Source organism: Saccopteryx leptura, chromosome 8 (assembly GCF_036850995.1).
Source record: "Saccopteryx leptura isolate mSacLep1 chromosome 8, mSacLep1_pri_phased_curated, whole genome shotgun sequence".
Lineage (NCBI taxonomy): Eukaryota > Metazoa > Chordata > Mammalia > Chiroptera > Emballonuridae > Saccopteryx > Saccopteryx leptura.
The window spans coordinates 1,788,774-1,804,688 of NC_089510.1; the positions used below are offsets into that span (position 1 = coordinate 1,788,774).

The window sequence follows — 15,915 nt, forward strand, 5'->3', positions numbered from 1 at the left end:
CCTGGGACAGTCTTGCTCACGATGCCCAAGACAGACTGAGATGCATGCAGCACAGATGCTGACAGACACAGTTCAGAGCTGGGGCGGCTCTCGGGGCTGAGATGCTGAGTGTGGTACCCAGAGGGGGAGCTTGGTGGCACCAGTCTTGGCTCCAGGGGTACACCACACTTCCCTCGAGTTGGGAAGGTCTGAACTCAATGCTGAACGCCTTGCTCGCTTTTCTCTCCCCCCACCCACCCCAAAAGCAAAGACCCTCTCCAGATTTCTGTCTGTTAGCAAAAATAAGAACTCCTGCAGGTCTTCCGTAAATGTCGAGCGGCACAATGAGAACTTTCCAAAAGTGGGACACTGAGCAGTCTCCACCACGCTCTACAGCTCTTATGTTTCGGTTAATGTTCACCTGATTTTTTTTTTTTTATTTCAAATAGGGATAGGCAAGGCATAGGGGAGGATGGAGGTTGTAATAAGCTGCCCCCTCATCACCCTTCTATGCCCTAAAGGTCAACCCCCCACCCAAGGCCTATTAGGCTGACTTCTCTCTGAGGTAACTACTTGGCCTGATCTTCCAGACCCTTCCTGCTCACCACCTGTGTCTGTTTGGAAACATGCATTCAATTTGTATCTCAGTCAGCGACATTTTAAACCCCCAAATCCCTAGTTAACTTTGTGTATATGTGACATCTCGTGTATTAATTATGCTTTTTTTTTTTTAGATTTTATTTATTCATTTTTTTGAGAAAGAGGCAAGAGAGAGAGAGAGAGAGAGAGAGAGAGAGAGAAGAGGGGAGGAGCAGGAAGCATCAACTTCCTGACTGGCAGGCCCAGGGTTTTGAACTGGCGACCTCAGCATTCCAGGTTGAAGCTTTTATCCACTGCACCACCACAGGTCAGGCTAACTATACTTTTCAAAAATGCCTTCTTCTGACTGTTCTCTAGGTCTGCTTTTCTCTAATATTAGTTGTAGAAGTGGGGTCTCTCTCATGGTGATTTCCCTCCCTCCAAATGTGTGATAATGTTTAGTTAGCTGTTTAGTTTTGTATTTTAGAGCCTCTATTCACTTTGACCGTTTTTTTATTAGCTGAGCCAATTTGAGGTAAGGAGCAGTACTCAAAAGACAAGGATGTATCGGTAGTTTACCCTCAAGGTGTGACACTTGGTGTCCTTCATAAAAGTTTGTAGCTTCCTGGGAACGAGTTGGGAAGAGACGGGTGTTAACTAGCCTCGCTGCTTTAAACGTCTTTCTCCAACCATTCTGACCAGCACAGTCCTGCCCTCTTCCTATCAGCTAACTGGGAACTTGCATACCCTTTCTCCAAACGCTCTTCCTCCATGTGATTTGAGCTGAACATATGTTTTCATTTCTCGTGGGTAATAGTGCCTATGAATGCATCGACGTAAGCAACATTCAAAGCTGTAGAGAGAATGTTTATGCAAGTTTTTCTGAGCCAAACTTAGGACAACTGCCGGGAAGCAAGATCTCAAATGTTCTGGAGAACACACCAGTTGTGCAGTTTCTTTGATACATCTGGAATTAAGAAGGGAAGGGAAGGAAGACTACACGGAGGTGGGGGAGAGAAAAACAGGGATTCGGGATTAGATAACAGGGTAGTCAACAAGATTACGGGCTTTCTTGAGGCTGGTTGCTTCAGAGGGAGTCTGAAAAAGAGAGGAATACACTGGCATTTCAAAAGCATGTTAATTTAGATGCTTAAGAACAACCAGACGGGGTTTTGCTTAAGGCGAAGATAGACCTTTTACTGAAAAAGTTACATGCCTGGGTGGGGGTGGGGGTGGGGACTATGCACCATGACTATGCACTATGCCCATTTAGGAGTTTATGATCAGATCACCCTGTGAGGTTACTTGCTGGTACTGGACTTGTCAGCTTTATTAAAGCCCCCTTTTTCGTTCACAAATGGAATGGCTGGCTTGTGTGGCAGACCTGTGTTTAGGTTAAGAAATCTTTCGCCTGATCAGGCGGTGGTGCAGTGGATAGAGCTTTGGACTGGAATGCTAGAGGACCCAGGTTCAAAACCCGAGGTTGCTGGCTTGAGCCCAAGTTCGCTGGCTTGAAGGGGTTGCCAGCTCTGCTGTAGCCTCCCAACGCCTCCCCACCAAGGCACATAAGAGAGAGCAATCGATGAACAACCAAGGAGACAAAAGAGCCACAATAAAGAAGTGACGCTTCTCATCGCTCTCTTTTTCTGTCTGACCCTATCTATCCCTCTCTCTGTCACACACACACACAGAAAGCTTTTGTGACAGCTTGCCTACTCAATTCCTTCTGCATATCTGGGCTCCTAGAAGCATACTAAATCCACCGATTTCTCTAGGTGGAAGGCAAGGAAAAATCCTTATCATCCCCAAACTTGGCCCACGTACTTCCATATTTAATTGCTTATCAGTTCCTCTGGGTTCCTAAAATAACTTCGGCATCCTTCTTCCTTCCGGTCTCTCTGCAGCCCCACTGATAACCATCTCAGGATTTCTTGGGTACCTGTTTTGTACCCAGAAATGTGCTAGGCAGTGAGGGGGGGCAGTAAAATAGGACCCCACCCCACCCCCGCCCCGTTGCCGGGGACAGAGCTGAAGTGACAAGACTAGATGACGCTACTACAAACCATGTGAGAACTCCCGGGGCTGCATTCCATTTCCGTGACTCACACGCAGAAGGAAAATAGCCCACCTTTGTTTGCGTGTGGGGTGCAGTTACTTATTTTTAAAGCAGGTGTGGCTCTGTCAAGTGACGAGGAAGTGTTTGGTGAAATCCCAGAAAGTGTTGGGGGAGAGAAAATGTCACCCTTTTCTCTAGCCCCCTGGTTCATAAAGCGTCGTGCATGGCACGCCGGGGTCTGGTGGCAGCGGTCTCCCCGTAGAAAAATGTTAGACGTGCCCACTGCTGGGCCTCCTCCCTACGCCCTACTTGAGTGGGAAACTCCGGGTGCGGGGTCAGCGGTTGAGCAAACCGCGCAGGTGACTCTGAGAGGTGGTCCAGGGATGGAGGTGGTCCCCCAGCGGCGGGGAGGAGCGTGCGTCCTGCGTAACCGGGCGGCCGGGAGAACGCGGTTCCCCTCGCCCCTCCCAGCACCCTCCTGCTGAACCGGGCGCAGCGACTCGGGTCGTCGTCCCCGGGAGCCGCAGCCAAAACCCGGCAGGTGGATTACCCGCGTGCCGGCCTGGGTGTCGGGCGGGCATGCGCAGAGGCGCGAGCGCGGCAGCCGGGCGAGCGCAGCCAGGCAGCCGCAGAGCGGAGCTGCGGGCACCGGCGGGACGCGGTAGGTGCGGGGGTCGCGGCGCGGGGTGCCCGGGGAGCAGGGCTGGGCGCCGAGGCCGGAGACGAGCTCCCTCGGCGTGGTCGCGGCTGGAGGGCGTCGGTGCCGGGGGTCCCCGGCGTGCGGGGCGGTGCGCGCTCCTGCCCGAGGCGCGCAGGCTGGGGGCGCACAGGTGCCAAGGTGTGCGCCCCTGCTGCTCGCTGGCCCGGCCGGCTCGGGAGCTGCGTGCCGCCCCCTGCGCGCCCTTCCGCGTCTCGGGAACTCGCTCCCTTCCACCTGGGTGGGCGGCGGCCGCCGGCGCGTTCCGACCCAGTCTGCTGCGCTCGCCTTCTGGGTCGGGCTCGGTGCCGGAGGCCTTTTGGTGCAGAGAGGATCGATAGGGCCGGAGCGAGTCGCGCCCGCGGTGCCGGTTCGCTGCCTTTCCAGGAGCGGTGCGCGCCTGCTGACGGATGCGCCATCGAAAAAGTAAACTTTTCGATCAATTTCAGCGCCAAAAACTTTCCGCATGTTCGCTGCATTTTATTTATTTATTTATTTTTAGAAAGTAGAGACTTTCTAAAATTTAAGATCCCCCCCCCCCTTTTCTACGTTACTGTTATTTCAGGCTTTGGAAAGGAACTGGCCTAGGTGAGTAACAGAGGTCGCCCTTTTTCTTTCTCCTTTGTGTATGTACCCTGTCACATTGTGTGGCTCCTGCGGAGACGTTTTGCCCTGGGGCTGCGGTGTTGGTTACAAGGGGAAGGGGGAAGGTTGTGCGGCACACCTTTCTTGAGTAACCTATGGTTTCTGTGAACCAGAAACACACACACACACATACACGCTGAATATTATTAGGTTGTTACATTTATGATGTGGGAGGAGGCATATGCATAGAATTAAAACGTTTAGGGAAAAGACATGTTTAGTTCAGGGAGAGAAACCTCATGGAAAGGGAATACAGATAGCCTTTCCCTCCATACCCCCCCCCCCCCCCAGCCCGTGATGAATGTTTTAATGGCAGAAATAATACACAGTAGGTTTAGGTTTGAACGCTAGAGACCTCACAGGTCAGAGGTTCAGATGCTTCAGTTTACAAATGAGAAAACTGAGACCAGCCAGGTTCAATGACTTGCGGTGGCCTCCCCGGAACCCCTCCTTGGCGAAGCTGGGGCGGGGGGCGCGGGGGTGGAGATGGAACCCCACAGTTTTCTGATTTCCAGAGCTCTGCTGTTACTCTCTCTTCACAGTCTGGTTAGATTGTTAAAGATCCTCATCTTTTACACTGTGTGGTCTGGCTGAAGCAGATAGTTATTCCTGCTACTAAACTTTCCAGTAAGTAACCTTGTACAGTTCTTTGAAAAGGTATCCTCTCTTTAAAAAAAAAGAAAAAAAAAAGTATCCCCTCTCCCAACGCTGACCTAACTAACCATTTGCTGGTCTTGACACTGCCTTCCTTCCTTGTCTCGGTCACTTTGGGCCCTTGGGCCAGAATACCTGTGTGCCTCCCTGCGTGACGTCCTGCCCACAGTGCTGGGAGTAAGGAGTTCAGATGTGACTTCTTCCTAGAAACTTGCTTTGATGACTGTGACTAGAAAACAGTTCTCCACCTTCGGAATCCTCTAGCGTTGACTGCTGCCCTCTGTGCTGTGAGGATTCCCCTCGGCTTTCAATTTCTGAATTGTTGTATGTCAGCACAGGCCCCAACTTCTCGGCCCGGCCCCTGTGAAACCTATGGGAGGTTCTAGTCTATGACTCAAGACATCCTACCCAGCACCAAGTACAAAGTATATTCTCAGCCACTGTTTGTGGGAGAGAGGACGAGAGGCGTGGATAGTTTGTTTGGTTTTTGTATTTTTGTTTTTTTTTTTTGTATTTTTCTGAAGCTGGAAACGGGGAGAGACAGTCAGTCAGACTCCCGCATGCGCCTGACCGGGATCCACCTGGCACACCCACCAGGGGCGAAGCTCTGCCCACCAGGGGGCGATGCTCTGCCCCTCCTGGGCGTTGTTCTGTTGCGACCAGAGCCACTCTAGCGCCTGGGGCAGAGGCCAAGGAGCCATCCCCAGCGCCCGGGCCATCTTTGCTCCAATGGAGCCTCGGCTGCGGGAGGGGAAGAGAGAGACAGAGAGGAAGGAGAGGGGGAGGGGTGGAGAAGCAGATGGGCGCTTCTCCTGTGTGCCCTGGCCGGGAATCGAACCCAGGACTCCTGCACGCCAGGCTGACGCTCTACCACTGAGCCAACCGGCCAGGGCCAGTTTTTTTTTTTTTTTTTTTTAAGGGATTTGATTGTGTATGTTCTGTAATTTGGGGAAGGCCACCTTGGATCTGTAGCAGAACAGTCGTCCAGTCACACCAGCTTGAAATGTTGGGGGTCAGAGGTCAAATCATCATGGAGGAGTGTTGCCCAAGGCCTGCCTGCTAAGTGCAGAGTGGAGAGCACAGATTTAGGAAATGGTGTAAAGGGAAAAAAGCATCTGGTGAAAGACCAGATGCAGAGAGGGAAGGACATGCTGAAAATTACTTTAATTTCAGGCTTGTTGTGTTGGTAACAGGCTGGTCATGCTTTTCTTTTTTATCTAATAAGTACCTCCGATCACGACATTATTTCTTTCTGTTTTTTTTACAGTGACTGATGTAATTGTCTTATTTCTCATTTGATAAGGGCTGGTCTTGAACCCCTCACGATGCCAGGCTTGGCAGTAGTAGACCCTCAATAGTTATTGCATGAGTATATAAGTGGTCTATTTTGACATGGGGAGGGTGGGCATTTAGTATCTCAGAGCTGTAAGGTACCACATTATCCACATCATTCCCTCGTTACATAGAGGAGGAATTGAAGTATGCTTAATTAAGCTAGCTCGTGGTGTAGCCAGATCCTCTACTTACATCTCTTCGCTACTAGCCCTATGCTTGTTTCACTGACCCTTGCTTTATTTATTTATTTATTTTGAGAGAGAGAGAGAGAGAGAGAGATGAGAAGCATCAACTTGTAGTTGCTTTTCCTTTAGTTGTTCGTTGACTGCTTCTCATACTGTCTTGACCTGGGCAGGTGCTCAAGGTGAACCAGTGGCTCCTAGCTCAAGCCAGCGACCTTCAGCTTCAAGCCACTGACCTTTGGACTAAAGCCACGGCCTTGGATCATGTCGACGATCCTGAGCGCAAGCCGGCAAGCCCTTGCTCAAGCTGGCGACCTCAGGGTTTCCAGCCGGTGCCCCTCAGCATCCTGGGGTCGATGCCCTCTCTATCCACTGCGTCACGACAGTGGTCAGGCGCACGAACCCTTACTTTTTGAGGTGGTTGGCCCCAAGAGGAAGTTGCATTGGCAGCAGGACAGTCCACTTTGAAATATTTTGTGGATCCAAAGCTCTCGGAGACCAATCCAAAGGGGGGAACTTAGTGGCCGAGGGGCAGATGGCTTGTCACTGGAAGAGATGAGGCAAGGGATGGTGGGTCTATTCCAGGCTGAGTACACAGAGTGAGGAGGGCGTGAGGCGGGGCTTTGGGAATCCGCACGCGAAGGAGTTGAGGAGTCTGGAAGGGTCACCGTAGCTGAGGTGGTCGGGGGCAGACAACATCCACAGGCTGGCCCAAAGCCCTTGGACTGAGAGTGTGTTTGGGAGAGACAGTCTACACTGTCAGACGACATCCACAGGCTGGCCCAAAGCCCTCGGACTGAGAGTGTGTTTGGGAGAGACAGTCTACACTGTCAGACGACATCCACAGGCTGGCCCAAAGCCCTCGGACTGAGAGTGTGTTTGGGAGAGACAGTCGACACTGTCAGACGACATCCACAGGCTGGCCCAAAGCCCTCGGACTGAGAGTGTGTTTGGGAGAGACAGTCGACACTGTCAGCACGTGGTGAGGGATGGTCGTGTTGTTGATGACCCAGGAACTGTTGAGAGAGAGAGAGAGAGAGAGAGAGAGAGGGAGGGAGTGTTGTGCTCAGACTCTCAGCCTGGAAAAACAAGCCAGAAGGCAACCCCTCAGAACCCCAAATCCCAGTTTGGAATATTTGTTTAGTTGGAACAGGTGTTGCAAATAGCCATTTTGCAAATCAAAACACAGCCTTCCCATGGCGGGGCACTCAGCATTGAGGGAGTAGGTGGAGGGCATGTCCCCCTCTTCCACCGGCTGTTTCTCATGCAGATACGGAGAGGAGAGCCCTTGAGGGGAGAGACACAGCTCCTGGGGCGAGGGAAGGTCGGCCAGGGAACGCAGGATGACTTTTTTTTTTATCATGACTTGCGTCAAAATTGATTGGACAGCCACATTGTCAACGTCACATACTCTTCAAAAAAGTGCCGGCCCAGGCCGGTTGGCTCAGTGGTAGAGCGTTGGCCTGGCGTGCAGGAGTCCCAGGTTCGATTCCCAGCCAGGGCACACAGGAGAAGTGCCCATCTGCTTCTCCACCCCTCCCCCTCTCCTTCCTCTCTGTCTCTCTCTTCCCCTCCCGCAGCCAAGGCTCCATTGGAGCAAAGTTGGCCCTGGGCACTGAGGACGGCTCTGTGGCCTCTGCCTCAGGTGCTAGAATGGCTCTGGTTGCAACAGAGCGACACCCCAGATGGGCAGAGCATCGCCCCCTGGTGGGCATGCCGGGTGGATCCCGGTCGGATCCCGGTCGGGCGCATGTGGAACTCTGTCTGACTGCCTCCCCGTTTCCAGCTTCGGAAAAATGAAAAATAAATAAATAAATAAAGCCCACATATTAAAATCTGGAGTTACCTACTACCACCATCCTGGATAAAATGACTCTTATGTAATGTGCTGAAAATAATAATAGTAATATTGGTAACCAGTAGTGAGGAGTCTTTCTCACGGCCAGTGTACTGAGCACTCCATCCTGTGAGATCAATGCAGTTGTTTATTATTCCCATTTTCCAGATGAGAAAACCGAGGCCTGGATAAAAATCCTATCTCTGAGGTCCCACAGTGAGCACGTGGCTGGGCTGAGCTTGGTTCCCAGCCCTTCCCGACTCCAGGCACAGAGAGCTTAAATAACTTAATCAAATATCTTTCACAAGATGCAAAACATTACCTGCAGTAAACCCTAACAGATGCTTGGGCTGCATCCGCCGAGAAGGCTCCCAGGCTTGGGCTGGTGAAACTCCCAGCATTCTGTGAGCCAGACCCTAATCTGAGAAACAACACCACAGTGATGAGTCCTTCTGTTTCCTGTTGTTGTTGTTTTTAATTACTCCACTTAGTCTTTCTTTCTTTCTTTCTTTCTTTATTTATTTTTTGTATTTTTCTGAAGCTGGAAACGGGGAGAGACAGTCAGACAGACTCCCACATGTGCCTGACCGGGATCCACCCGGCACGCCTACCAGGGGCAACGCTCTGCCCACCAGGGGGCGATGCTCCGCCCCTCCGGGGGGTCGCTCTGCCGCGACCAGAGCCACTCTAGCACCTGGGGCAGAGGCCAAGGAGCCATCCCCAGCGCCCGGGCCATCTTTGCTCCAATGGAGCCTTGGCTGTGGGAGGGGAAGAGAGAGACAGAGAGGAAGGGGGGGGGTGTGGAGAAGCAAATGGGCGCCTCTTCTATGTGCCCTGGCCGGGAATCGAACCTGGGTCCCCCACACGCCAGGCCGACACTCTACCGCTGAGCCAACCGGCCAGGGCCTCCACTTAGTCTTTCTGTCCTTTTTCTTCTCGAAGCATTTGTGGAGGCTGAGGCAGCAGCACTTTATCTGGGAGCCCCATAACGCCTGTTCTCTTGGGCTCCCTCCCTCTTTCAGAGGAACTGGGGTAACAGAGGTGAGTTGGTAGAGTGAGCCAGGAGACACATGGAGTTGGGGCTGCATGGGAAACCCTGCGTATGAGCCTAAGGACTCTTAAGGCGGTCAGGTGTCCTTTCTAGTTTTTATGTAATTTTTTATTCTCTTTTAGGGTGGCTGGATTTGTAAGGACTTTTTTCCCCCTGCCTGCTAGAAGCCCTGGGACATCTGTGAGTCTTTTTTTCTGAAGCTGGAAACGGGGAAGCAGTCAGACAGACTCCCGCATACGCCTGACCGGGATCCACCCGGCATGCCCACCAGGGGGCGATGCTCTGCCCATCTGGGGCGTCGCTCTGTTGCAACCAGAGCCACTCTAGCGCCTGAGGCAGAGGCCACAGAGCCATCCTCAGAGCCCGGGCCAACTTTGCTCCAGTGGAGCCTTGGCTGCGGGAGGGGAAGAAAGAGACAGAGAGGAGGGAGGGGGAGGGGTGGAGAAGCAGATGGGTGCTTCTCCTGTGTGCCCTGGCTGGGAATCGAACCCGGGACTCCTGCACGCCAGGCCGACGCTCTACCGCCTAGCCAACCGGCCAGGGCCCACATTTGTGAGTCTTGACCCTTACCCTGATCCCAGGCCTTGGGACTGTGGTCCGAGAACCGCAGTCCAGAAGCAAGGAAGGGTCCAGACCTGAACGAGGTCAGGAAGTTCCGGAGTCTATGTGGACTCGTTGCACTGGAGGCAGGCGTGTGCAGATAGACACCTCTGATAGGGCCCCAGGTCAGGGACAGCTGGTTCAGAGGCAGGGCTAGCGGGTCCCCAGATTGGATCAGTGGCCCTTGGCTGTTGAGGAAATGCTAACCATCCAGCCTCACCACCACAGGAGCCTAACATCACCTCTCATGGGGTTTCAGAGAGAGAGAGAGAGAGAGAGAGAGAGAGAGAGGAGGAAGGGGAGAAGGGGAGAAAGGTCTTCCCTCCCTGTGCTGTCTGAGCCATCTTTCCCTTTCCTGTTTCTCCTTCCCCTTCTCCTGAGCTGGTGTTCTGCATCCTCCGGGTCTGTGCTCCCAGGAGAGGAAAGACCACCTGCTTCTGGCCTCTGCCCATCACTCACTCAGGTCACCCGACTCTGTGCCTGAACAAAGCTCTGAATCCATCTGTGATTCCGGGAAGTGGTGGCCGTCAGGGAAAGGGGAGGTGGCCCTTGTGCTACACTCAGGTTTATTGCGCGTCACACGGTTGTACAGCGTGATTCCGGGAAGTGGTGGCCGTCAGGGAGAGGGGAGGCGGCCTTTGTGCTACACTCAGGTTTATTGTGCGTCACACGGTCGTACAGCGTGATTGCGGGAAGTGGTGGCCATCAGGGAGAGGGGAGGTGGCCTTTGTGCTACACTCAGGTTTATTGCGCGTCACACGGTTGTACAGCGTGATTCCGGGAAGTGGTGGCCGTCAGGGAGAGGGGAGGTGGCCTTTGTGCTACACTCAGGTTTATTGCACGTCACACGGTTGTACAGCGTGATTGTGGGAAGTGGTGGCCGTCAGGGAGAGGGGAGGTGGCCTTTGTACTACACTCAGGTTTATTGCGCGTCACACGGTTGTACAGCGTGATTCCGGGAAGTGGTGGCCGTCAGGGAGAGGGGAGGTGGCCTTTGTGCTACACTCAGGTTTATTGTGTGTCACACGGTTGTACAGCGTGATTGTGGGAAGTGGTGGCCGTCAGGGAGAGGGGAGGCGGCCTTTGTGCTACACTCAGGTTTATTGTGCGTCACACGGTTGTACAGCGTGATTCCGGGAAGTGGTGGCCGTCAGGGAGAGGGGAGGTGGCCTTTGTGCTACACTCAGGTTTATTGCGCGTCACACGGTTGTACAGCGTGATTGCGGGAAGTGGTGGCCGTCAGGGAGAGGGGAGGTGGCCTTTGTACTACACTCAGGTTTATTGTGCGTCACACGGTTGTACAGCGTGATTGCGGGAAGTGGTGGCCGTCAGGGAGAGGGGAGGTGGCCTTTGTGCTACACTCAGGTTTATTGCACGTCACACAGTTGTACAGCGTGATTCCGGGAAGTGGTGGCCGTCAGGGAGAGGGGAGGTGGCCTTTGTGCTACACTCAAGTTTATTGCACGTCACACGGTTGTACAGCGTGATTGCGGGAAGTGGTGGCCGTCAGGGAGAGGGGAGGTGGCCTTTGTGCTACACTCAGGTTTATTGCACGTCACACAGTTGTACAGCGTGATTCCGGGAAGTGGTGCTGACTCAGAAGTCACCTGAGAGGGGGGGCCTGTGTTAACATGGGTCATCTTTCTTTTCAGCACTGCGGTGTATGTCTGAAAGTTCCTGTTTGCCTTTTCTTGGGAGAAGCAGAGAGCACGGCTTCCGTAAAAACGAGGTGCCGCTTAGCAGCCCCGTCCACACCGGCAGGGCGAGAGAGTTGGGGTGATCATGAGCAGGAGAGGTTTTCTTCTATACTTGTTTTATCAGAAGTGTGTTCTTTTCTCTTTTTTTTTCTTAAGTGAGAAGCGGGGAGGCAGAGAGACAGACTCCCGCATGTGCCCCAACCTGGACCCACCCGGCACGCCCCCTAACCAGGTGATGCTCTGCCCAGCTGGGGCCATTGCTCCATTGTTTGGCAACTGAGCTATTATTTAGTGCCTGAGGTGGAGGCCATGGAACCATCCTCAGCACCCGGGGCCAACCTGCTCCAACTGAGCTATGGTTGCAAGAGGGAAAGAGAGAGAAAGAGAGATGGAGAGAGAGAGAGAAGGAGAAGGGGAAGGGGGAAGGGTGGAAAAGCAGATGGGCGCTTCTCCAGTGTGCCCTGACCGGGAATCGACCCCGGGACTTCCACACACCAGGCTGACGCTCTACCACTGAGCCAACCAGCCAGGGCCAGGAGTGTGTTATTTTCTTTTTTTTTTTTTTTTTTTTTTTTTTTTTTTTTTTTTTCATTTTTCTGAAGCTGGAAACAGGGAGAGACAGTCAGACAGACTCCCGCATGCGCCCGACCGGGATCCACCCGGCACGCCCACCAGGGGCGGTGCTCTGCCCCCCAGGGGGCGATGCTCTGCCCATCCTGGGCGTCGCCATATTGCGACCAGAGCCACTCTAGCGCCTGAGGCAGAGGCCACAGAGCCATGCCCAGCGCCCGGGCCATCTTTGCTCCAATGGAGCCCCGGCTGCAGGAGGGGAAGAGAGAGACAGAGAGGAAAGCGCGGCGGAGGGGTGGAGAAGCAAATGGGCGCTTCTCCTATGTGCCCTGGCCGGGAATCGAACCCGGGTCCTCCGCACGCTAGGCCGACGCTCTACCGCTGAGCCAACCGGCCAGGGCCTTGTGTTATTTTCTAGCAGACTTACAGATAGTTTGTTCACAGAGTCCAGTTGTGAATGAGGACTTCAGACTTTATAGTCAACTAAATGTTTATGATTTACTCTTTTGAGCAATCCAGAGCTATAAAACTATAAGAGTATTTGGATGATAACTGGTTACATACAGACCTGCCGCCTTAAAAAAAAAATCCAAGACAACCAACAAAGAAAACAGGAAAGTATGGTGGGGGGATGTCTTAGGAAGGTGGAAGAGGTTTTGTTGGGGTGGGGGGAGGAGGCTTCTTTGTGATAAAAAGCAAAAGGTTTTGGGGAATGGTTGACCGTAAGACTCAAAATATTAGAGGAAACCAGATTTACTTTATTATTAAGCAACTCAATGAATTACATTCTTTAAAGGCCTAGTTCCAGGAAATAATTCATCTTTTAATAAAAAATTTTAAAAATGAGAAAAGTCCCTACAATTTGTTGGAGAGCCAAGAAACATAAGCGTTTACCGGTGCTGTCAAAATAGGCTCGCATTGAGTTTGAGTCTAAAACATTGGTCAGTGTGTAGAGAAGGATCTGTCAGGTTCGTTACCCCTTGGGCCAAGGTCTGATTGTCTCTAAACCTTGTCCCCAACAATGACCTCCCTTGCGGCGCCCCCCGTACTCAGAAACACCTGAGTTAGCCTATCTCCACAGATCACGACTGTTCCAAGCAGTGCGTGACCATCTGTGGCCCGAACCTGATGTTGATCGAGCAATCTGAATGCCTCCGGGAGAGGAACCACCTTTGCTCTCACACATTGTTCCTCTAACTGGTGCTCAGAGTCTAGATTCAATAGCTGAACTAAGAGAGAAGAGAAGCAGGTTCTGAACGGACTCATTTACAACTTATGATCAAAGGTACAAGTGGACTTTTTGTCTCATCTTACTTTGTCATCTTAAATGTTATCTTTTATGGTTATGTTGGTTTCTTTCTTTTCTTTTTTTTCTCTCTCTGGGTGATATATACTCACTGTGTCATTTTATAGATAAAAATCAATGCACACTAGAACTTCGAGGTTTGATAAATGAGTCTCTAGTTAGGGTTTTAATGCTATTCATCAATAATTTGGTAGAAAGACAGTATCAAGTTAGTACATAATTGAACCTTTAGCTAGATAGATATCAAGTTAGTATTTATAACCGTTTTTTGTGTGACAGAGACAGAGAGATACAGAGAGAGGGACAGATAGGGACAGACAGGAAGGGAGGGAGATGAGAAGCATCAGTTCTTCATTGCAGCTCCTTAGTTGTTCATTGATTGCTTTCTCATATGTGCCTTGACTGGGGAGGCTCCAGCAGAGCAAGTGACCCCTTTCACAAGCCAGCGACCTTGGACTCAAGCCAGCGACCTTTGGGATCAAGCCAGCAACCATGGGGTCATGCCTGTGGTCACACGCTCAAGCCAGTGACCCCACGTTCAAGCTGGATGAGCCCACACTCAGGCCGGCAACCTCGGAGTTTCGAACCTGGGTCCTCTTCATCTCAGTCTGATGCTCTATTCACTGCACCACCACCTGGTCAGGCTATCACCTTTTTAAAAAATATATTTTATTTATTTATTTTAGAGAGAGTGAGAGAGAAAGGCGAGGTGGGGAGGAGCAGGAAGCATCAACTCATAGTTGCTTCTCTTATCTGCCTTGACCGGACAAGACCAGGGTTTTGAATGGGTGACCACAGCATTCCAGGTCGAATGCTTTATCCGCTGTGCCACCCAGGTCGGGCGGTATTTATAACCTTTTGAGAAGACGCCAGCAAGTTTTCAGAGACTCCTGCCTCTTTCCCGTGAATACTGTCGGCACTCTGTCACTGCGAAGTCCCCTTCTCCTCTCTCTCTCAGGTGTGGGTTCACCGGGACACTCTTGTGGTCCAGGGGATGTCTCCACGAGTGGCCCGGTTCTTGAAGAGTTTTAAGTACTACCAGGTCAGTGGGGTGTCAGGCGGGAAACACGGCTCACAGAAACCCAGTGATGGTTTCTTTTTAGCAAAAGATGTCATGCAGATGAATGCAAATAATTTCAGCAAAATAAGAATCGTAGCAATTGGGCCCGGTCCCTTTTCTTACCCTCAAATGGGCCAAGTTAAACCAAGATCACCGTCAGGCTGAAAGAGGTTATCTAAAGGCTCTGCGGCCCTGGCCGGTTGGCTCAGCGGTAGAGTGTCGGCCTGGCGTGCGGGGGACCCGGGTTCGATTCCCGGCCAGGGCACATAGGAGAAGCGCCCATTTGCTTATCCACCCCCACCCCCTCCTTCCTCTCTGTCTCTCTCTTCCCCTCCCGCAGCCAAGGCTCCATTGGAGCAAAGATGGCCCGGGCGCTGGGGATGGCTCCTTGGCCTCTGCCCCAGGCGCTAGAGCGGCAATGGTCGCGGCAGAGCGACGCCCCGGAGGGGCAGAGCATCACCCCCTGGTGGGCAGAGCGTGGCCCCTGGTGGGCGTGCCAGGTGGATCCCGTTCGGGCGCATGTGGGAGTCTGTCTGACTGTCTCTCCCCGTTTTCAGCTTCAGAAAAATACAAAATAAATAAATAAATAAATAAAGGCTCTGCGTATTTGTTTAGTGGTCGAACAATATGAGCTCCTGGTGATTTAACGTTCAGATAGCTGGAGTCGTGCGTTGGCCCGTGGTCAAGGACTGTGGATGGAGGGAGAGTCAAAGTCTGCCGTTCCGTCTGTGATCCCAGGAGAAGGGAGGCCTTTTCTCTGACTGCGGGTTTGATGATTAAACAAGACATTGGAGGTGAGGGCAGTTGGTAAACTGTGAGGTAAGGAAGTGGTTATAATCCAGTTCTGACTTGGCCGACCTTTCACCAACAAGTGGCCCAGACTTAGAGGCTGGCCTGCCCGGGGGAAGGGTCCTTGGCTTGGAAGTGGCACACGGAACTCATGTCCGTGTCTTCATTTCCGTGTCTTTTTCAAATTTTATTTATTTATTTTTGTGACAGAGACAGAAGGACAGATAGGGACAGGCAGACAGGAAGGGAGAGAGATGAGAAGCATCAGTTCTTTGTTGCGGCACCTCAGTTGTTCATTGATTGCTTTCTCATATGTGCCTTGACTGTGGGGCTATAGTGGAGTGAGTGACCCCTTGCTCGAGCCAGCGACCTTGGGTCCAAGCTGGTGAGCTTTGCTCAAACCTGATGAGCCTGCACTCAAGCTGGTGACCTTGGGGTTTTGAACCTGGGTCCTCTGTGTCCCAATCTGATGCTCTCTACCAGGGGTCCCCAAACTACGGCCCGCGGGCCATATGCGGCCCCCTGAGGCCATTTATCCAGCCCCCGCCACACTTCCGGAAGGGGCACCTCTTTCATTGGTGGTCAGTGAGAGGAGCACTGTATGTGGTGGCACCACAAAGCGCGGTGTTGCTCACGTGCAGTACTACTTCTGGTGACGCGGGACGCATGCGTCACGGTTTGGGAAGCGCGTCATATCACTTGTTACGGCTAGCAGTGACAAATATGGAACCGGACATTGACCATCTCATTAGCCAAAAGCAGGCCCAGAGTTCCCACTGAAATACTGGTCAGTTTGTTGATTTAAATTTACTTGTTCTTTATTTTAAATATTGTATTTGTTCTCGTTTTGGTTTTTTACTTTAAAATAAGATATGTGC

General features: G+C 52.2%; 1 protein-coding gene and 1 long non-coding RNA gene across 2 annotated transcripts in view; both read left to right on the plus strand.

Moving 5' to 3' along the window:
• Positions 1-15,915, plus strand: part of LOC136379798 (uncharacterized) — a 555,021-nt gene that overhangs the window by 437,656 nt on the left and 101,450 nt on the right. The gene's annotated exons all lie outside the window — the stretch shown is intronic.
• Positions 3,158-15,915, plus strand: part of PLS1 (plastin 1) — a 112,517-nt gene continuing 99,759 nt past the window's right edge. The window contains exon 1 of the mRNA XM_066347356.1: positions 3,158-3,275. The gene's annotated coding sequence lies outside the window, so the exon portion shown is untranslated. The remainder of the gene's footprint in view (positions 3,276-15,915) is intronic.